This window comes from Desmodus rotundus, chromosome 1 (genome assembly GCF_022682495.2).
Source record: "Desmodus rotundus isolate HL8 chromosome 1, HLdesRot8A.1, whole genome shotgun sequence".
NCBI classification, from domain to species: Eukaryota; Metazoa; Chordata; class Mammalia; order Chiroptera; family Phyllostomidae; genus Desmodus; species Desmodus rotundus.
In genome coordinates this window covers 137,478,493-137,500,702 of record NC_071387.1, presented here as the reverse complement: position 1 = coordinate 137,500,702, position 22,210 = coordinate 137,478,493, and the positions used below count along the sequence as shown (strand labels likewise).

Here is a 22,210-nt window from a genome sequence, read left to right as displayed (position 1 = left end):
AGAGTTCAAGTCCCAGCTGTAAAACTCACTGTTAGTGCCAAAGCTCTCCCTCTTTCCAGTCATCACAAATCAGTGGGTCAACTCACCTCCCCAGGTGCTCAGGCCAAAACTTCCAGCACCATCCTTAATTACCCTTCCTTGTCTCTCCCTCCAGTAGTCATCCATCCACAATCCTACTGACTCTGAATCCAAAGCTTATCTTCAATCTCCTGCTGTGTCATCTTCGTTTCTGCTGCTGTGGTCCACAATTTTAGCCCATTTCTCTCAATCTATTGCTGTGACCTCTAAATTGCTTTTTGTTTTGCATCCTTGCTACTGTACAATCTGTTCTCTATAATGCAGAGTGATTTTTAAAAATCATATACTATACCTGCTCCATAACATCCCTCTCAACGTTTATGTATGGAATAAAAATCAAGCCTTAACCTGAATCGAAATGCTCTAAATGACTAGTCTCTGCTTCTCTGTCCATCTTCATTCTTCTCTTCCTTTTGCTCCCCCACCCCCCGCCCCATCCCCTGCCCCATCCCCTGCCACATTGGCCTTTTTTCTCTTTTCCAAAGATGCTGGGTTCAGTCCTGCCTCATAGTGTTTTCTTCACTTGCTCTTTTCCCCCCTGAAAATCGTTTTCTTTTGATCTCTGCAGGTCTTATTTTGTCTAGTGATTCACATCTCAGTTAAAAAGCTACTCTCTCAAATAAATCTTTCTCTTTGATCACTAAGGCTAATTGTATATTTTGATACTTTGTATAGTATTGTATAGTACTTGTGGTAAGACTTTGTTAAACTAGCCTTGTTAGTGGAATCCCAGCATGCCAGATGGTGAGCCACAGTTCAACTAATGACCACAGGAGAAACAGAGATAGAGAGGTTTATTACTCAGTTCCTGAAGCAAGAACACCAAGAGCAGGCCTCGAGGGGCAGCTCAGAAGTCAAGGCAAGGTGCTGGCAGAGAGAGGCAGGATCTGGTCACATGGCTTTGTTAGGGTCTTGGGTGGAGTGTTTTGGGGTTCTGGAGCTAAGGCCAGATCGGTTAACTCAAGTCAAAAAAGCGGGGTTTCGGTAAGCTCTATAGGGGCCTTAACAAAGGGGCACACAAGTCGAAAGCCTTGGAGATAAGGAGACTTTTGAATTACAAGGGTCATTGGGGAAGTCATATCAGAAACTTCGCCTTACTTGTGACTTTGGGCTGTTAGCTAGGGCCTGTGCTTGCGTGAGGAGGTTAGTGTCAGTTTAAGGGCCCTGAAGGTCAAAGCAAACACATGTTGAAGCAAAAGGCAACAGTACCATGGAGTAGCTTAGTTAAATTCTGCACTTTTTGTTTTTATTTGTTATTTTTCTTCTTGGCTTGCACTTTGGTTCATTATATTGTCTGTCCCCCACCATTAAAATGCCAGCTCCATGAAAAGGAAGTAACTCACTGCAAAATTTCTAGCCTTCTGCAAGTCTTTGCACACAGTCTCTCAATGATTTTAAGCTATGAAAAGAAATTCCTCACCTATAAAAAGCCCAAGATAATATACTTACACTTTCAGGGATTTTTATTAGTATTATATGATAGCCATAGCTGGCAAGTAGTAAAAACTTAGAAAATGTTAGCATTATTATTGTATCATTTTTAGACACATCAAGAGTGCTATGGCTAGTTGCCTACTAACTGGGGCCATTTTTCTTTAGGTTCATTCTTTCTAAAATAACCTAACAGCTACATAGAATTAACATTCATCATTTTAAGGCTCTGAAATACCAGGTTCAAATAATCAGTTACAGCTTTAAGAAAGATTTTCATCTTCAATGGTCCTTCAAGTTTCAATGGAAATTTCATAGCACTTTATAAATTTTTCAAAGGGCTTGTACTTCTATTATTTCACTTGGTCTTTACTCACAACCACTCAATTCCATTTCTTGAGTGAGTGAAAGGATAGATGACCATGATTTTTAAGTGATTTGCTTTAAGATACTGTTTTCTTCCCAACACTTAAAAGTTGCGGTTAGTTTTCTAGGACTCTCTATCTTGAGGCCAATGCCCTTTCAACTCTGTCACTCTACAAATCAGTGTAACTTTTTTTTTTCCAAAATAAACTAAAGGTTTATTTTTCACTTTATTTTTTTCTCATGTAAAGAAACCCTAATTAAGCCCTGGCTGGTGTAGCTCAGTAGGTTGAGCGTGGGCCTGCGAACCAAAGGACCGCTGGTTCAATACCCAGTCAGGGCACATGCCTGGGTTGTGGGCCAGGTCCCCAGTTGGGGACACTTGAGGGGCAACCACACATTGATATTTCTCTCCCTCTCTCCTTCCCTTCCCCTCTCTCTAAATATATAAATAAAATCTTTTAAAAAATTAAAAAAAAAGAAACCCTAATTAAGTGACACTGGGTTAGTATGGTAGCTTCATCAGGAGCCCAAGGTACCTTTATTTTCTGCTGTACTGTTATCAGACTCGCTCTATAATTCCAATATGGTTGCTGCTGCTCCAGCCATCAGGTCCCTGTTCTAGGCAGCAGGAAAAGGAGGAGCAAGAGCCAAAGGGTGTATCTCCAGTTAGAATGGGCCTATTTATTTATTTATGTATTTAATTTTTCCTTCCTTTCATTGCCTTTATTTACTTATCTTTATTTTTATTGTTGACATTATTACAGATGTTCCCTTCCCCCCCCCCCTTTTGATTACATTGTTGAATTAATGGCTTTAGGAGATTGTTATGGAGCAACTCCTAAGGTATGCCTGTTATATTCTACTAAGCTTTGAGTTCAGTTCCTAATGTCAGAATAATTATGGGTATGGGCTTCAGAGGTGGAAGTGGCCATATTTTACCAAAGAAATGTAAAAGTTAAATCTTTTATCAGGAAGCTGAAATTAACTAGGGTACACAATTGGCATCCACAAGTGAGTAAACACGGTGAGATGATAGAACAGTTCTGCAGAATACTAATAACCTTAGTGATAAAGAAGATAAGCTAAGGGGAAAAACATGTTTAATATAATTTAGGAAATGAGCATTTAGTAAATTATATAATGTCTAATCATTGGGGTGTACACTTGAAACTAATATAACATTGTATGTCAGCTGTAATTGAAAAATAAAAATGATTTAATGAGAAATATAACAAGTATTAACTTAATTTGCACTGGGCTTAAAAGGTAGCGTGCCTTAGCTATGCTTATGTAAGGGCCAAATGAGCTGGCATCTTAGTAACACAAGGAAGTGCCAGATTTCATGTTCTACAATGAAGTGTTATGGAAAATGCCTCATTCTGAACATTTTGTTTTTCATGTGCGGTACCCCATGTGCTGGTGACCTGCAGGAGGGGGTGGCTATAGGTACTGTAGTCCTGAGCAATTTAATTTTCTTATGTGTTCCTTGTTATGAGAGAACCTGGAAGAAATGGTCACAGTCCTGTGCCAGGCCTCCCGTAGCACAAATTAGCATTAAGTGAGGCAAAGTGACAGATACACATCTAAAGTCAGTCCCCTCTTTGCCCCCTCTGGAGTTGATGTTTACATATGTCACAAATGACCTTGGAAGTCCTGCTTTCTCTTCAGTTCCCACTGATATTCCTGGCCTTTGTCTCAGCTCATCAATATGACTTTTACGGGGCCTCAGTGCATAGCTCCCACCACATTTCCCTAATAACCCCGATACTAGGTTGCCTCAACCCCAAGGTTCACTGATTCAAAGTTCTTTATCTCCTTTTATAAAATTAAAGTCTTGTTAAGATTGTTATTTAGTGCAAGACTATTTATAATTATATAATATATAGCAACACTCTCTTAAGGGTTGTAGGAAAAAAATCACATGACACTTCTTCCTTGAAAGAATTTACAATCAAGTGGAGAGAGACACACACATGAACACATGACTTCAGTTTAACCTGGAAGGGTAACACAGAGCAGTGGTTCTTAATATTGCCTGTGCTTTGGCATCTCTGGAGAGCTTCATAATACCAATATCCAGGCTTTAACCTAACCAACTAAATAAAAATCTTTGGTACTTTTCAAAGCGCCCCAGGTGGTTCAAATGTGCAGCCAAGTTCGAGAATCATGAGATAGAGGTATACCCAGCTGCTAATAGGCACACGGGGAAAATATGGGAAAAACATTTTGGGGGGATTATGCTTGCGCTGAAACTTGCTTGGATAGTAATAATTATCTGGGACATGGAAGGGGAAATGGGGAAATTTACATTTCACAGGGAAAGAATACCATGAAAAATTACAATAAGCCCACTGGCTTATTTGAAATTTTGATATTTGTGTAATTCATCTTTGCAAACTCCTTTTATTCCATTATTAATATTTCTTCAGCAGGGGTCCCCGAATACTGATATATTGACAAATTTGGAATTAACAATACAAATATTTCTTAAAAAGTAAGAATCCAAAATATAATCCCTGAAAAGCTTCATCTTAATGCTTTAAGAAAGCATATTGGCGTATATATAGTTGGCATGGGTTTCAGAAAATAGGTATTGTTACCTTTAAATCCAGTGTGCAAAATGAATAATCTTGGTCAAGTTTTATTGTGAGTATATTTATGGAATTCAATATTTATTTTGAGTATAATTTTCCATTTTTTATATATAGTTGGGTAGCTGATACCCAATCCAGGCTGAGTTTTATTGGTATGAATAAAAAAAAAAACAAGTAATTATGGAGTTGAATCTCTGTCTCCTTTGCTAATACACATGGGTTTCTATAGAATAAAGGGTTTTTCTCTCACTTTCCTTTGTTCCTTTCCTTTGGTCAATTCCCTCCTTTCCTCCCTCCCGTCTTTCCTTCCTTCCTTTTCTCTCTCCCTCTCTAATGTAAATTGTTCAAAATGGGTACTTTTCATGAATGGAGTTTGTGTATGCCATACAGTTATAATTTTACATATAAACTTATTTTAGATAAAATGTTCATATTCTTCAAAAGTTTTATAGAAATGTCATGATTAGTCTTTTATAATTTCCTTTTTAGAGTTTAAAATAAAGATTTTTTAATCATAAATCTCCCCAATGTGCATTTGCACATACACACAAAAAAACTCCTACCTTTTTTACTGAGTCTGTAAACTACATATTTCAAAACTGAAGTATTGCATCCTATAAATAACTATCATCCTTGTATTGCTTGATTAGAAATTGTGCATGAAAGTGTGGATTATCTGAATTAATAAAACCACTAGATGGCGCTCTGCATCACGACTATCAGAGAACTTGCTCTAACAGCACAGAAGCCTTGAACCCAGCTAGGATTCTCAGAGCAACCTGCTTAGCTTGATCTGGTTGCTTTCCATATGCTCATTTCTTTTTCTCTCTGTCCTCTTTATGAATAATTGGTTTTCCTCTTTAATGCACATGAGTTTACATTATGCCTTTTAGGGAAAAATGTGGGGGAAAAAAGAAGAAATAATGCCATATACTATTTTGGAGGAACCACTATGTGCTAGTCACTCTGAGGGGAATACAAAGGAAGTTTTGGCTACGATCTGAAGTAGCTTACAAACTGGCTGGAGATATGTCATGAAGGAAAAAGAAATTACAAAAATGAGAGATATATTTTTGGTGTTACATATGAGTTGTTATTAGTAAGTACAGTTTGCCCAAGAAGGCACCACGTCATGAACTAGAAGATAACTAGATGGGCTTCTCATAACTGGGATGCATGAGACAATTTACTTAATATCACTAGTCTGTTTTCTCAAGTGTTTCAGTTAAACTAAATGATCTCTAATTATACCATGTCATGCCAACATGTTATAATTTTTCAAAAAAGTTGGATAAATATCTGAAAGTACAGTTATGGAATTATATGTTAAGATTATTTTTATCTTCACAAAAAAACGCCAAACTGTCTTCCAGGGTGGCTGTGCTACTCTGTGTTCCCACTAGCAATGATGACAATTCTAGTTGCTCCATGTACTTGTTAGGACTTGCTATTGTAGGTTTATTTTTATTTTTATTTTTATTTTAGCCATACTGACAGGTGTGTAGTAGTATCTAGTGGTGTCTTTAATTTGAAATTTCTGAATGAGAAAGGACGGGGAGCCTCTTTCATATACTTATTTGCCACCTGTGTATCTCCTTTGGTGAAGTGTTTGTGCGGATCTTTTGCCCATCTTTAGTTAGGTGTTTTGTTTTCTTATTGTTGAATTTAGAGTTCTTAGCATATATGGGTTATAAATCATTACGCTGATATGTGATTTGCAAATATTTTCTCTCGGACTGTGGCTTGTCTTTTTATTCTCTTTACAGTGTCTTTTGTATAACAACTTAAATACTTTCATAAAGTTCAATTTATCAGTGTTTTCTTTCATGAGTCAAGATCTGTCTGGGAGTCAGGCTGTGTTTAATTGTTGTTTTAGTCATAGGTATCAGAGTCTTCAAATTGTTCTAATGTCTTTATTTTTGTTTCCTCTGTTGATTTTGGGACTTTGCTATGTACTGTTGTTACTTAAAGAATGTTTCTTGCAACACTCATTATATTCTGTTATTATACTGGAGGCTTTTGGGTAGCATGGTAGGAGGTAAGTGAGGTGAAACACTCTAAAATATTCTACTTTAGTCTCAGTTATTTAATGGGTCTTTGTCTTGGGGCTGTAGCCTTTACAAGTGTTACTATTTTTCCTCCAGTGGTATATAGCTTTTTCCCTCCTGCAGTGTTCCAAATGTATTTTTGAAGCCCTTTCTCTGTTTTGTTTTGTTTGTTTTCATTTTTTACCCTCTTAAGTGAGACAGGAAGACTCAAGGGGGCTGGAGTTTGGGGGGTGGTAGTTACCTTCCTACAGGTGTGATATGGTTCCAGAATTGTGTGCTGATGGAGTCCTTTTGTTACCGACAAGTATGGCTATGTTTTGCAATGGTCAAACTTCTCTCCCTGCCTAGGCCATAAGGGGATATTTCCGCAGTCCCCCCTGTGAATACATGGTAGGATCATAGAAGGAAAGCCCAGATAAGTTTGAAGAGCCCCCCAACCCACCCCAGGAATGCAGCACCTAGAAATGTTTCTCTCTCATGCTAGTCTTCACTGAGCTTCAGTACCCTGTCAAAATGATCATTTAAATATCCCTACTAGTTATGGCTTTCGTGTCTTCTGCTGACAGATCTCCATTCATTGTGCATCTGTCTGGATGTGCATGTATCTGTACAGAGATTTGGGTGGCAATTTGCCCCAGACCTCAGTTTTCTGATGGGTCCACAATCATTGGTTTTCAGTTTCTGCAACTATTTCCTGTTGGAAGGATGGCCATTGTACTTATAAACTCTTTATAGTTGGAGCTAAAAGCAGAATTTCTCTTTTCATTCATTTTTAATAAATATTTATTGAGAACCTATTTTGTGCATGTAACTCTTAACTCTTAAGGTAAATAATACAAGCATAAATTGTACCCTTGTAGACTTTAGCGTTGAGAAAGATATTAAATAAGTAATTATACACATATCTAATCAATCCTTATACATATAACAATAAATATAACAAAAGATACACATAGCAAAGGGAAAATAAGTGTTGCTATGAGAATGCATAGTAATGTGACCTGCACAATCAATATGCTAAAGTATCAAGAAATGGAATCAAATTAAGCTGTTGAGTTGTTGTAAATTATTAGATACCTGCATGTATCTACAGAATGGTTCAGCAGCAGTCACGTATGTGAGAGAGGAGAGAATATGATTTCTGCATTTATTTAAAACAATTTTTAAAATAGAGGATTGGGCTCATTGTAATCTTTGGATTATAAAACACTGACACAGGAGAAGAATGCCAGATGCTCAGTTAAAAAATTTTGACTTACTGTAAATGGTTTATCAGCTTAATTCCGTTAAGGAATCCAATGGATGTTTTTGGGTGAAGAGCTGCTAATGGAAACCAAGTGAAACATGTTTCTAGTTGAACATCTTGTTTCTTTAAGGGCAAAGCAGTTTTATGGAGACAATTTTTGGCAGTAGCCTTTTAAAAGCCTGTTATGCATTGGAAAAGTGAATTGCATTATTTGAAAATATTAAGCATTTCCCAGAACAACTGAACACAAAGTCATCTACCCACAATTTCACCTTACAATGATTAATAAAAATAGATTTTTCATATATGGCAGGGTTCTGGGGTAGGTTCAGATATAGAGTGTTCTATTTAAAGATTAAACTAGAATTTTTAAAGTAGCACTTGGTCCTTGACCATTAAGTTATTGATAATAGAGCCACCATTTCTCCACGAACTTTACAACTATCAAAACGAACAGGCGTTTCCTGGGTTCTCACTGTGTGCTTAGCCTATGGTAGGCACTTTGGTGTATGTTAGGAAACGAGGTTGTGGTTCCTGTATTCCAATAACACACAGTAGTTTGGAGAAAATATGTACAATTCAGGACATTCAGTAATACTTAATTGCTAAACTGTTTGAGATAGTAAGTTCAAAATAAGTTTAAAGAATGGATAATGGAGAGAGGCTTCCATTACTAGAATTGTCAAAAGAGTTTGAATGAGGAGGGAGGACCTGTGTGGGGTTTGACTTAAAGTGAGCCTTGGTTTAGAAGAGGAGAGGAGAGGATATTTATCATGCAGGGCAAGGATCCAATCTGTATGGAGTATGGGATAAGATAAATGATCCTTGAAACCATCAGGCTGGGACCTAGGAGGGCCTGAGTGGTCTGTGCTGTGGAGTGGGCACTCACTCCAAGACCTGATTTTGCTTCCCAGGATGGAAACTACTCAGAGAAGACATGTGTGGACTCATTGATCATTGTTGACGTGAAAGAGATCAGTCTAATCCAAAATATTGCTGAAAACAATGACCTGGCTGGTTGATCACATTTACTTGGGTGAGTTAGTTTCACATGTTTGAATAGAACAGGACATTTCAATGAATATAATTTTGTGTTCTCAGAGCCCCGGCATCTTTATTTCATCTTTAATCATATCAAGTAACCCTAGTTTTTAAAAGTTTCTTTGTGGCCCCTAAAAATGAAGTATCAAAACAAGTCATTGAACATATTTATGTATTTTAGTATGGAGAGTATAAGAAAGGGTCCTGGTTTTCCTAAAGTCTATGGGAAAATTAGTAGTAAATAATTTGTAAAATGTTTAGTTTATCCTAGCCCTTGTCAAAGAATTCTGTTGTTTTGATGCATTATGTGAAGTAAGAGAGCCTGTGTTTTCTATCTCTGCAGGGTGTTACAGACATTTGTTAACCATAGGTGTTTGCCCGCCCTATACACTTACTACAAAATATCAAATGCACCTACAGAGAGAAAACTTAGGTTTTAAAAATAACATAAAGATCTAGCTCAGACTCTCAAAAGGATTCCTTTTCTGGCTTTTGATACAAAGTCTTTGAGTACAGAATGAAACAGAAAGCTGTGCTGAGAGAGGGAAGAGATCAAGCTGCCAACAGAAAAAGACCCTTGAGGGCTTCATGGTAGAGAGAGGAAATCTCCAGCTTTCTCATGGGGGACAAGTGGTGGAGACGGCTGCATCCTCTGCCCAGTGTTGTTGGGGGCTGATAAGGAGGCAGAATAAAGTATCTGTAAAGCCTTTTCTCCTAGATGCTCATAGAGCCAAGCATGACCCAGCAACACAGTGATCTGGCATCAGATCTGTGCCCCTTGGAGCTTGTGTTATTCTTACTTTTCTTCAAAACTCAGTTGTCATCTAAGACAAACTTTGACCTGTGAGGGAGTCTGTTGAACCTGTAGGGATCAGAATGGACAAGTGGGCTTCAGTTGCTTAATCTTACCCATGATTTGCATATTTTGAGGAGACATAAAAACACGCCACAAACTCTTCTAGGGACCTTATATTCATTAGCAGAATTGACATTAGATATTAATCACATTTTATTGGTACTACCACTTGGTTCCTTGCAAAGTTGAGTTTGGAATTCATTTTAAAACCACAATCATGTAAAATTGACATGCTATTTTGCAGGCATTGAAATGAAGTACCTCTCTTTATATTAGCATGTAATATTTTTTTAGGTATATTAAATAACCAAAGGTACAGAACGAAGCTGATAGTAAGGAATATTTGCATAGCAATGTATTAAAAGTATATATATATATTAGCTATCATAGGAAGGATAATGAAAATAATTTTCCTCCAAAAATGTCATGTGCAGCCTTCAATTCAGCTCTAAATGACACCGTACTATAACCGAACAACCAGTGGGTTCCCACTACCTGCCACCCATAGGCAATAACTCCAGACAGAGTCTGGTGGAAAGGAAAATGGAATTTATATATATATTTGTTTACTTATCTGATTTCTTGATGTCCACCGCTCACCCCTGGAGGAGTGAGCAGGCTGCTGGTGGGTGACCACTGCTGTGATTTCCCACAAATTCTCATGTGGAAGAAGTGTGTTGGGCTTCTTGCCTGTGTGCTCAGGGACCAGCATGGGGCCTAATCCTCCCCAGGTGCACTGGAGCCATGGCCGACTGTCCTGCACTAGCATGGGCCATGGGCCTATGGCAACCACTATGGCTTCCTACCTGGGTAAGGGGTATGGGGCTTGCTGGGCCCATGCTGGAGGTGTGGGCCATGGGTGAGTAGCAGCTTCCATGGCTTTCCCCCTGGGGGAGGGGTGCAGGGCTCGCTGGACTCATGCCACCCAGAGTCAGCTGGCCTAAGCCTCTCTGAGCCCACCACCCAAGCCTGCCCCTGCCTTCCTCCTGAACCTCCCTCTGCCTTCCTATGTGAATCGGCTGCACTCCCAGGCAGGCAGGTCCTGGACAGCTATGGCAGGGGGCACTCGGAATCCTTCTGGCTAGGTCCCTGGCTCAGGTAACTCAGCCCCTAGCTGCAAACCCAACAGCGAGGGCATAGAAAAATGAAAGTGCAGCATTTGTATGGGCTCTGCCTTTTAAAGACTCCCCCATGATCTCCTGTGTGGCATAAGTGGGTAGGAGGTTGTGTCCCTCCCATCCAACCACCTTCCTGGTTTTTGGTGTCAGTGTTGTGCACCTTTTTTTGCATTATGCTCATGTCGCCCCAGTTGCCAGGGTGACACACACATATGACATCTTTGGCACTTCTCCACTCCTCCCCATTTCCAGGGGTGCAGTTCCCCTGTTACAATTCCCCTCCTTAACACTCTGGACACTTCTAATCTTATAAGGGCAGTTGGATAAAGGTTCGTTCTTCTATAACTACTTCCTGCTCTCCAAGCTTTGTATTTCTACCTATCCCCTGGTCTAGACATACCTAACAAAGGGGGTCTGGAGTGGAGGGGAGCCTTCATGCAAGGGACAAGGGTCTTGCAAAGGCCAGGTTAGTTGGTTGTCCCTGGAAAGCAGCAGGTGTGATGTCCAAAGGATGGCGTTACTGGATGAATTGGCATCCTTGTCATGTCCTGGAGGTGACAAATTTGGCAGGAGAGTTAGAAGTCACAAGCAAAATTATAACAACTAAATAACAAAAGTAGGGACTAATTTACAGTGTCCCTAATTGAGAAAAAAATGTATTCCTTGTACGAAGGTGTGCAAGGCATGACACACTGAGTCCTTACTTAGAGGAATATCCTGAGACACCCCCCCCCCTTTAATAATTCTGGACCCTTTCTGTCCAAACTATTAAGGCAGAGAAGAAAGTTTAAAGTGAAGCCAATAGGCCACCCATACTTCACCAACTCAACCATCTAGTCCAAATAAACCATTGAGGTCTAGGAGGCGGTGATGCAGATGGGCTTCTCAAGTGGGGCCCACACCTTTTCTAAGTCTACAAGATGATCTTTTGAGAAGATGGTCAGTTGCATGGCCTTTGCTGGAATGATACTAAGCAGTGACAATATGATATCATCAGATTAAACCAGTTCAACTCTCAAGTGAAAACAAACTTTGAAGACAATTAGATGCACTAGAGTCCGATGATCACAACTGAGCATTATTTCTATTAAAACCTGAATTGCCACCCTAAGATCATCCTCATTGTCCTAAAAAAAAGATTGACAGTTTTCAGTTTTGCCTCTTGATTGCATAAAAACAACAAGAGCAGCACTGAACACATAGGCTTTTTTAAGTCTGCTTTGCTGGAACTTCCACAAGGAACCTTCAGATTGACCCTCACACAGCCCTTCAGGACATAGAAGCCAAGCCCCACAACTGCCATCCAGCTTTGCCTTCAGTACTTGTATTCCTCCAGGCATTAAGGTTCTCATGTTTCTTAAGGTTCCTCCTTGCCATCTTTCAGGAAGGCAACCTTAATTCCTTCCCTGGAAAGACTGCCAAACAAGGTACCAGGCCATTTATCCAGTGGGATTTTGTTAGTTTCCAAAGTCAATCTTAGTTTCTCAAGGCTTTCTGGTAACAACCAAATCCAAGAATGCCTCTTTCAGGCATGCATTTCAGTCAAAGTCTTAGTTATTAAAACCATAATTTGAAACTGGTCTTATTCACTTTATGCCAAGGAAATTTTTATGTCCTTACTCATTAAGAATGCCAAATTCCGGAGGGAACAGGTAGGGAGAAAAATACAAAGCAAAAAGGAAAATTTTTGTCCTTCTAATATCCACCAAAATTGCATTTCCATGCCTTGTATCTTTCATTAATTTATTGCCTAACCTACAGTAAAGCTTTAGTAATGTCAATTTCTTTTCAAAACAGCAATAAAACAAACAAAAAATCCAAAGCAAAAAACAGAATTCCAAAAATAAAAAAATAGAAATAAAATGGGACTAAAATTAGCCTTAGAATCGTATCTCCCACCAACCAATCCCACTAACTGTTCACACCGATGACTGTTCTCAGGTACCAAATGGCACAAAGCCCAATGGTAGAGTCATTCTCTCACCTCAGCCAGATTTAACCAGCACCAGATGACCTTTTCTAGGCCCCAAATGGCACAAAGCCCCAAAGAGCAGAGATATGTTCTCACCCCCGCTGGATTCTACCCAGCACCAATGGCATGAGGCCCTAATGGTAGAGGCATTCTCTTGCCTACCAGTGGGTCCACTGGTCTCCTGGCAGAGACATGAACTCTACCAACCAGTCTCATGGCAAAGCCATGCTCTCTTGCCACAGCTGGCTTTAACCATAACAGATGACCTTTCTTAGGTCCAAATGACATGAAGCCCTAAATGGCAGAGACAGGATTCCCAGTGTAAACAAAAGAGTTAAATTACCCAAATCCGAAAAGATTAGAAAGAAAAAAATAATCCACCCAAACACTGAAGTATCTTACCTTTAAAAAAAAATAATTCCACACCTTTCTATGGCCTCTGTCACCTTCACAAATCTCTTCTTCTTTAGCTTTATATATACCTTACAACTTTCTACACACCTTCAGCAACCTGCATAGATTTTCTTACTCAGGGATAACCATAAATCACTGTCAACCCTTGTTCTTTTTAATGATGGAATAGACCACCCTCAAACTCAGTATCTGGCAGCTAAAAGTCTCTAAATCTGCGAACACATTCCCCTACCTAAACTTACTTTACCTTGTCTTTGCCACAAAAATTATTGAAATTTGTTTATAATTTGAAAATATATAGGAACAACCAATAAACGTGAGACATCATGGTTCCATTTCCAAGGTTCAAGTAAGGAAGTAATCAAATGAATGCACCAAAAAATCCCAAGAAAGAAATCTCCAGTATTCAGTTTCTTTCCCCTCTACCCCTGACAGGCATTGTTAATTTAAAAAACAAAAACAAAAACAGAATACTGACCCTTTAGATGAAAAAAAATTCCACTGTCATTTTTAAAAATAAGCATTCAAAATAAAAGCTAACAGCTGGGATGGTTCAGAAAGAAAATTAGGTAATGCTAAAACTAATGTTAATAATTTTTGGTAATATACAAAAATTATCACTTTTACTAAATGTGCCTCAAGAAAAAAGTACAAATTGTATTTACATAATTATACACTTTGTCTTTGACTTCTCTTTCTTCTTTTTACCATCTTTGCTCATCTCTTCTTCATCTTTTCAAATTTCCTGAACTTTCCTGAAATTTTCAATGACTTCCTGTGGAGAAGTCATCGTCAATACCCTGTCTTGTCTTTGCTGATGTTTCAACTCTCTCCTTTACTTCCCCAGAAGGACAGAAGATGTAACTGTGCTAATATTTAATCACGTATACTCCTTGTTTGGTGATGATGGTTAATACAAAGCTCATATTTAATAATAGTGTAAACATACGTGAGAAACATTTCTTTGGAATGGCAGCATTCAAGGAAGATAGCACCTTTGTTTCTTAGTTTCTTCAGGAGTACTTTTCTTTGTTTGTTCATTCTTATCCTACATTTACTACTGTTAATACAGCTCCTAACAAATTGTGTTTGTTCCATAAGTATTGATTTAAATAGTAATCACTGAGCTCTTCTCAAATTAATTTTATTTAAATTATTCTATTTTGTTTTACATTGCTTTTCACGGAAGTATCACTACTCATGGTTGCACATTTTGTTATTTTATGTCACATTCCTTATGCTAGGTGTTAAAGTTAAGTTTCCTAAAACTGAGTTGTGATCTGGGCGACAATCCTCTACTCATTTGAAGGCAACTTCACTGCCCCAGACTATCTGCCTTCCCATGTCTACCTGTGGTGGTTCCCAACGCTCATCACACATTATTTTCTTACTCCATAGGTTGGTTTGTTCTGTACTATGTTGAAAGAGGTCTCAAATCCAAGGCTAATATGTCCACAGATTTTTCCTGCTGACTCTGTGTTCTGTCATCAAAAACTGTCAGATGACTAGGCACTGTCCTTGCTTTTGTGATTCCAATGTGAGACTGCATTTCAACAACCTTCTCTTCTCATGCAGGGCTCTGCAAATGTGGTTCTCATGGACATATCTAGATTAGATTCTTTTAAAAATTCTCTTTAGAATTAAAAATTCCTTTAGTAATTGCAGGGATACATTTATTGTACTGTAATGGCTTTGGATTTTTCCCTTTTCCAGTGTGGAAATGTTGGTTTTGGTCAAGCTGATGATATTGTCAAAAAACCAACCAAGCTAACTAACAGAAAACCGAGGTGTGGTCTGTTCAACAGAGATTAAGATTGGAGTTTTGGAAAGGTCATTGCTAAAAAAAATCAGCTTCTCAGAGAGGGATAAGATCAAAGAGAGGCTTAAATGTGCCGGAGGAAGGGCCTAGGGAGGATTAGTGAACACTTCAGGGCTGGAGCTTGGAGCATTTGTTGAAACAACACAAAGAGCTTAGTCTTTTTTAGGATGTTTTATAGCTGTTGGTGAGAAGGGTTCTTACAGTATTACTATTTCCTTCCTGTTTGATCCATGGACACTTTAGGTCATCCCTAATTAGTTCCATCAGAGTTGGACACAGAAAAACCTTGTGAGCCATGTTCTTCCTGAATCCCCTTGATAGAGATGAAAGTAATTCCTGTGGGATTGGAAAGGTCAAGCCCCTGGTAAATATGTTCAGACAGTTAAGAAGATCCATGAGTGCAAACGTTACCTCAAAGTTGGTGGAGGCTATTTGGAACATTTCTCATGCTAGAAACTGGGAATCAAGGAAAGCCTAGGAAGAATATAGAATGGAAATCTCTCTCTTGGTCTTGAGCATAGATGCTTTAAGGTATTTTTAAATTTAATCTTCACAAGGAGGATCCCTCTATAGTGGAATACGAAACACTATCCCCAGGGAAGAAGTCAGAGAACTAAAAGAAGAAAAGGAGAAATCCAGACAAGTCGCTTCTGAGGACCTGCGAGTCTTTGAATCCAGTGTTTAACTGTCTCAGGGCCACCCATTACAGAACAGGGCCTTTACACTGTGGGGCCAAAGGACAGTTTTAAAGCAAGTCACTGTTTGTTGAAAAATTCTATTATCAGCACTTACTTTTAAAAGCTTCAAACTTGTCCAATCACTACCAGGGGAATCTGGAGAAAGTGATTCAGGTACAAATTGGATTGGAGTTTAAAAGCATGGGGAAGGGGATTCTAGGAATTGCCGTTTGGGAAATAGTGTTTAACAATGTATGAAATTCCCTAAGGTTAAAGTAAGACTCGTGGGGTTGCTTTGACATAGGTGAACATTTTCCATCTGGAAATTTTTTTTCCAGGAAGTAACATTTAAATATCGTGTTTCATTAATTAAGTAGGATGGATTTCCTTACAGGTCTTAGAGGATACAGGCCGTTTCACCTCCTGTCCAAGAGTGCGGTGTGAAATGGACAGATCCGTGCTCTACGGGAATTCTGAGGGTTCTGAACTTATTGTCAGGGTTGTGAGCCTCATGAGTTGACTGTGGATTGAGTGTTTAGAAAGCTTGGCCTAATTTGGGGGATCTTTTTTTAAAGTAAAAATTATAATATCATATTATAGGTTCTATGATGTTTTTAGATGTAAAATATATGAGACACGTAGTAGTACAAAGGCTGGGGGAACAAATGGGATTACACTGCTCAAGAGTCTTACAGTTTGCATGAAGAAGTGTGATACTAAGTCTGAGTAGGCATTCATATGTAAAATCTTTAGTAATTTGAGTTGGCTTTTGTGTATGCTACAAGATAAGAGTGCAGTTTCAGTCTTTCGTGTGTGGCTGTCCTATTTTCCCAACACCATTTATTGAAGGGACTAGCCGTTCTCCATTGTGTATTCTTGGCTCCTTTGTTGTAAATTAACTGACTACTTATGGGTGGGTTTATTTCTGGGTTCTTTCTTCTATTCTGGTGATCTGGGTGTTTTTTCTTTCTTCTCTCTCTCTTTTCCTTCCTCCTTCCCTCCCTCCCTCTCTTCCTCCCTCCCTCCCTCCCTTCCCTTCCTTTCTTTCTTTCCTTCTTCCTTTCTTTCTTTCCTTTCTTCCTTTCTCTTCCTTCCCTTCTTACTGAATAAATTTCACATGTAACATTGTATAAATTTAAAATACCCAGTATGTTACTTTGAAACTTAAATACTATGACTGGCACTATAGCAATATTTATCAAATTATATAATTATATTCATTATACTGTGCATTAGATCTCTATGGCTTAATTCCTATTCATTATAAGTTCATACTCTTAAACACTGTAATTGGTATCCCCCCACTTCCATCCCATGGTAACCAGCATTTTACTCTGTTTTATTGTAGGTTTGATTTTTTTTTTTTTAGATTCTACATATTATAGTGATATCATATAGTACTTGTCTTTCTTTGACTTATTTAGCATAATATGTTCAAGGTCCATCAATGTTGTCTCAAATGTCAGGATATCTCTTTTATTTATGGCTGAGTAAATCCCATTGTGTACATATACCATGTATTTTTTATCCATTCATCCACTGACAGGCATTTTGACTGCACCATCTTTTGGAGATTGTAAATAATGCTCTGATAAACATGGGGATGCACGTATCTCATATACATCCTGCTTTCATGTCCTTTTCATGTAAATCCAGAAGTGGAATTGCTGGATTGTATGGTCAATATAATTGTAATTTCTTAGTAACCTCCATATTGTTTTCCACTGTGATTTTACCACCTTGCACCCCACCAACAGGGTTCCCTTTTCACCACACCCCCCAGCAAATGATGTCTCTTGGCTTCTTAATGAGAGCCATTCTAACAGGTGTGAGGAGATAGCTCACCGTGGTGGTGGTGGTGGTGGTGGTTGGGATTACCCTGATGATTAGTGATGTCAAGCATCTTTTCATTTGGCTATTGACCATTTTGATGTCCCCTTTAGGAAAACATCCTCTTCATTCTTCTGCCCACTCTTAAATTGGATTGTTTGTTTTTATGTTAAGTTGTATGAGTTCTTAATACATTTTTGGATATTAATCCCTTATCTGATATTAGGCTTTCAAAAATTGTCTCCCATTATGTAAGTTGTCTTTTTATTGTGTTGATTGTTTCTTTTGTATTGCAGAAGTGTTTGAGTTTGATGTAGTCCCATTTGTTGATTTTTGCTTATGTTGTTTGTGTTTTGGGCATCATATCTCTAAATCATTGACAAGACCAGTACCGATGAGCTTGTTCCCCATGTGTTTTCTAGGACTTTTATGGTATCGGTTCTTATGTTTAAGGCCTTGATTCGTTTTCAGTTACTTTTTGTGAGATAGGGATTAAATTTTATTTTTATGCATGTGTTTCTTCAGTTTTCCCAACACTATTTATTGAAGAGACTATTCTTTCCTCATTGGTTGTACTTGGCTCCCTAGTCAAATATTAGTTGACTGTATATGCCAGGATTTAATTCTGGGCTCTCTATTCTGTTCCATTGGTTTACATGTTTACTTTTGTGCCAGTACCATGCTGTTTTTATTACTAGAGCTTTGTAGTATATTTTTAAATTAGGAAGAGTGATTCTTCTAGCTTTTTTCTTTTCTTTCTCAGGATTGCTTTGGCTTTTTAGATCCTTTTGTAATTCTATACCAGTTTTAGGATTGTTCCTTCTATTTCTGTGAAGAATGGCTTTAGTATCTTGATGGGGATTGTACTGAATCTGCAGATTACTTTGGGTAGTGTGGCCATTTTAACAGTATTAATTTTCCTGATCCATGAACACAGGATGTAAAAATATGAAATGTTTTACAAATTTGTGTGTCATCCTTGTGCAGGAGAATAATCTTTAATTATTCCAATTTTAGTACTTGTGCTCCCAAAGAGAGCACTGGGGATCCTTTCCAGGGGCAGACTTTTGATGCCATGCCTAGTAACGGGCCCTAAGACTCAGGGCTGTTATTAGTTCATAAAGAACCTTTACCTGAATTTGACAAAGCCTGTGAACAACGCCCAATGCCAAGGTGCCTGGTTCTCCATGCAGAATGAAGGCTGCATATTTTCTTGACATACCTTTTTTGCAAGGTAGTTTTATAGAATGCACAGCCTACAAAATTCAATTCATAACCCTGCCAATTCTTCTATTTTTATTTAATTCCAGATCAAATAGAAGAAATTGGCAGTACAATTTCACAGAATAGGATATACACACTCTGTTTTTGGTTTCCTCCCTGAATCTTCCTTTGTTTAAAACTTATGTCTGGTTTTCAAGAGGAAAAATAAATCATAGAAAAGTTATATCTTTTGTTGTAATCTTCACATCTTCAAAAGAAATATATTGAGTAAGTCAGCAGTTGTGAGATAGGAGAAATGGAAGCTTTACGACAAGTATTTAGGCTTGTCTACTTTTCTTACATACCCACTTATAAAAATTATTTTGTTGTATTTGAAATACATATAGTTTACTACCTAAACATCCTTCTTAAGGGGCACATTTAAGGGCAAGGAGAATGCATTTCATATTTGAACTTCAAGGGAAGAGCACAGTGACTGGCACATAGTTGGCATTTAATACATGTGTCGTATGTCTTATTTTTTACTATTTTACTTCTTTAAGGAAAACTAGAGGAACAGACCTGTGATATAATTTTTTAAATAACAAAATGCTGATTCTTATAATGAACCAATATAGAAGAGTTTCCTATACTCCTCCACTTATTTTCAAGACTACTTTATTTGGGCAGCACACTTTTTAAAAAGATCACAGTTTATGATACTATTGTAACTAATAGTTAAATTTTTAATGCTAAGGCTCTTATTTTTTTTTCTATTTTATTCCTGGACTTGGAGGATATTGTGTCAATCCCCTGTCAATCATTACTTAATATATGATATTAAGTGGCTACTTAATGACTCTAAGCTCACAATTACATTTCTTTATGTTAGAAATGTAAGAGAATATATATTTGTTTGCAGTTATTGAATTTCTACACAAAAGCAGCTCACAATTATTATAGTTATGCTAGTATTTACTGAATATCCACTTGTAACATAGTTCTGTGACAAAATATAATAACTGGACAAATTGTGCTTTGGCGTACAAGTAGAAAAATGCATTTGAAATTGCCTAGAATAGGATTAAACACTCCAAGAAACAACAGACTATATTCAAAGTATGATTGTATTCAGTTCATGATTTAACATACCTTGTACTTAAGCCAGTGTTGTAGTTAATGTTTATGGAATGCCTGTGATGCTCACTTTTTTATCTCATTAAAATTATTCTCCTGTAAAGGACCTTAGAGTATTTTTTAGTTTTAAAATACAGTATAGCAAAAGAACACTTTCAAACATGAAAACTTGATTTTATTGTATCTCAGAAGTACCATGATCTAAAGCAGGGGTGTCAAACTCATTTTCATTGGGGGTCACATCAGCCTTGCAGTTGCCTTCAAAGGGCCGAATGTAATTTCAACTTCTTAACAGTTAAGGAGTAGTTACATTTATACAGGCCTAAAACTGCATTCGGCCCTCTGAAGGCAACTGCGAGGCTGATGTGGCCCCTGGTGAAAATGAGTTTGATTCCCCTGATCTAAAGGCAACAATGTGTAGGAATCCAGGAAAATAAAACTCTCTTCTCTCCATCTATCCAGGTTCGTGCCTTCAGTAGGAAGACATTTTTCATAGCATTGCCATTGGAAGTTGCCATGTGTAGATGCTTTCCATTTGCGGAAAAGCTTCATTGTTGATGATAGGGAATAAAATATCTAATTGGAGGCTTGGATATGAAACTCTCTCTGGTAATTGTTCAGTACAAGTTTAGCACAAATTTTTTATTTGGGACTGAAATAAACCGCGTATATCTTTTAAAGAAATGCTTATAGAGTAAATGTGTCATTTGTGATTCTTCAAATAAGAGCTTTGCAAAATGAGCTTGGAAATGGTCTATATTTAAATTTAAAAAGAACTCATGGCAAAATGATAGTAACTATCGAGCTTACAGTGTTCTATGTCATTTAGGGAGAAAAATATAAAGCTGTCCCTGACTTCTGTGGCAATTAGTGCCTCTTTTATGGTAGCATAAAATGCTCTAATGGTAATTTTGTGGGAAGTCATTTGGTTTTTATCAACTGCTGAAATTACTTTGGATGTTGTCACTAAAAATAGCGAGATACATAGGTGTATCAGGCATTCAGGATGCAGCCGTTTGGCACATGCTTGCTTGAATAGTCTTTCTGATACTTAGATTAAAGGCTAAGTTTTGTGCCCTAGCTGGTGTGGCTCAGTGGATTGAGTGCCAGCCTGCGGACTGAAGGGTTGCCAGTTTGATTCCCAATTTAGGGCATGTGCCTGGGTTGTGGGCCAGGTCCTCAGTGGGGGGCACGTGCAAGAGGCAACCACACATTGATATTTCTCTCCCTTTTCTTTCTCCCTCTCTTACTGTCTCTAAAAATAAATAAATAAAATCTTTTATGAAAAGGCCTGCTTTTGTGTTTCATCCTTCATGGTAAGGGAGGTCATGGATGCTCATTCTGTTGCTTTTATGAAGGTGACAAAGGAAGAGTGTCTGAAAGAAAGGAGGTGGGGTGGAAGAAGGAGGGAGCAGGAATTAGAGAGAAACTTGAATTTTTATTTTATTTTTTAATCTCTTAACAAAGATTCATCTAGCAAGTTTCCTAAACCCAATGACTGAATTCATCCTTTTAAGCTTTTTAAAAGCAAGAGAACTTTTCAATGTTATTTCTATGTAATTGTGATGAAGACCCATGCTAGAGAAGAGGAAAGAATGAACAAACAAAGTAACACACAAGAAGAGAGGAAGAAATGTGATAGAGTGAAAAGTCGTCAAGTTTCTGCATTGTTAGAGATGGTAAGGTCCTCTCTGCTCTTTTTCTATTTAGTCAATCAGTTAACTTCTTTCTTTTGCTATCACTGTTCATTCACGTCTGTCTTTGTCATTCCTGTTGTCTCATTTTCTTTTCTAAGCTTTCATCTTTACATAAGCCCTCGTGTTTTACTTTAGAGTTATCCTAATAATGACTGCTAGACCCTTTCCATTTATTCCTGTTTCTGTGGGATGGTTTAGGCCACTGAACCCACGACCATCATCTTCCTAGTTCTGGACGTGGTGGGCCTCCAACAAGGAAAGCGGTTCCCCACAGGCTTAGGCTCAGAGCAAATGCTGGAGTAGGCCTGAACGCACTTGGGTCACATAGTCATGGCCAATTAGCCCATCTGTTTCTGTAACCAAATTATATTTAAAAACTTTGCCAATAATCCCATTACTATTTAGTTGGTGGCAGGTGGAGAAAGTAGTCCTGATTTTGGAATAAAACTCTGAGATTGCTTGTAATTGGTAATCATCAAAGTAAGTTGATAAAAATCTGAATAGATCTAAAAGGATACCATTTTTTTATGTAGTTAAGACAATTCTAATTGTTCAGCTGGCAATTTTCACTTCTGGGCAGGTAGGGTGATCACATCCACAAGCCTGATTCACAGTTAGTACAGGACCATGGGGCTGTGCTCTGGCACATGGGAGTGTAAGGGGATAGGATATGCCACCTACAG

The 22,210-nt window shown here is 38.1% G+C and overlaps 1 pseudogene; it reads right to left on the bottom strand.

Annotated features, from left to right (window-relative positions):
- Positions 1 to 18,432: 18,432 nt before the first annotated feature.
- Positions 18,433 to 18,531, bottom strand: LOC112307241 (U6 spliceosomal RNA; annotated as a pseudogene).
- Between the last annotated feature and the right edge of the window lie 3,679 nt (positions 18,532 to 22,210).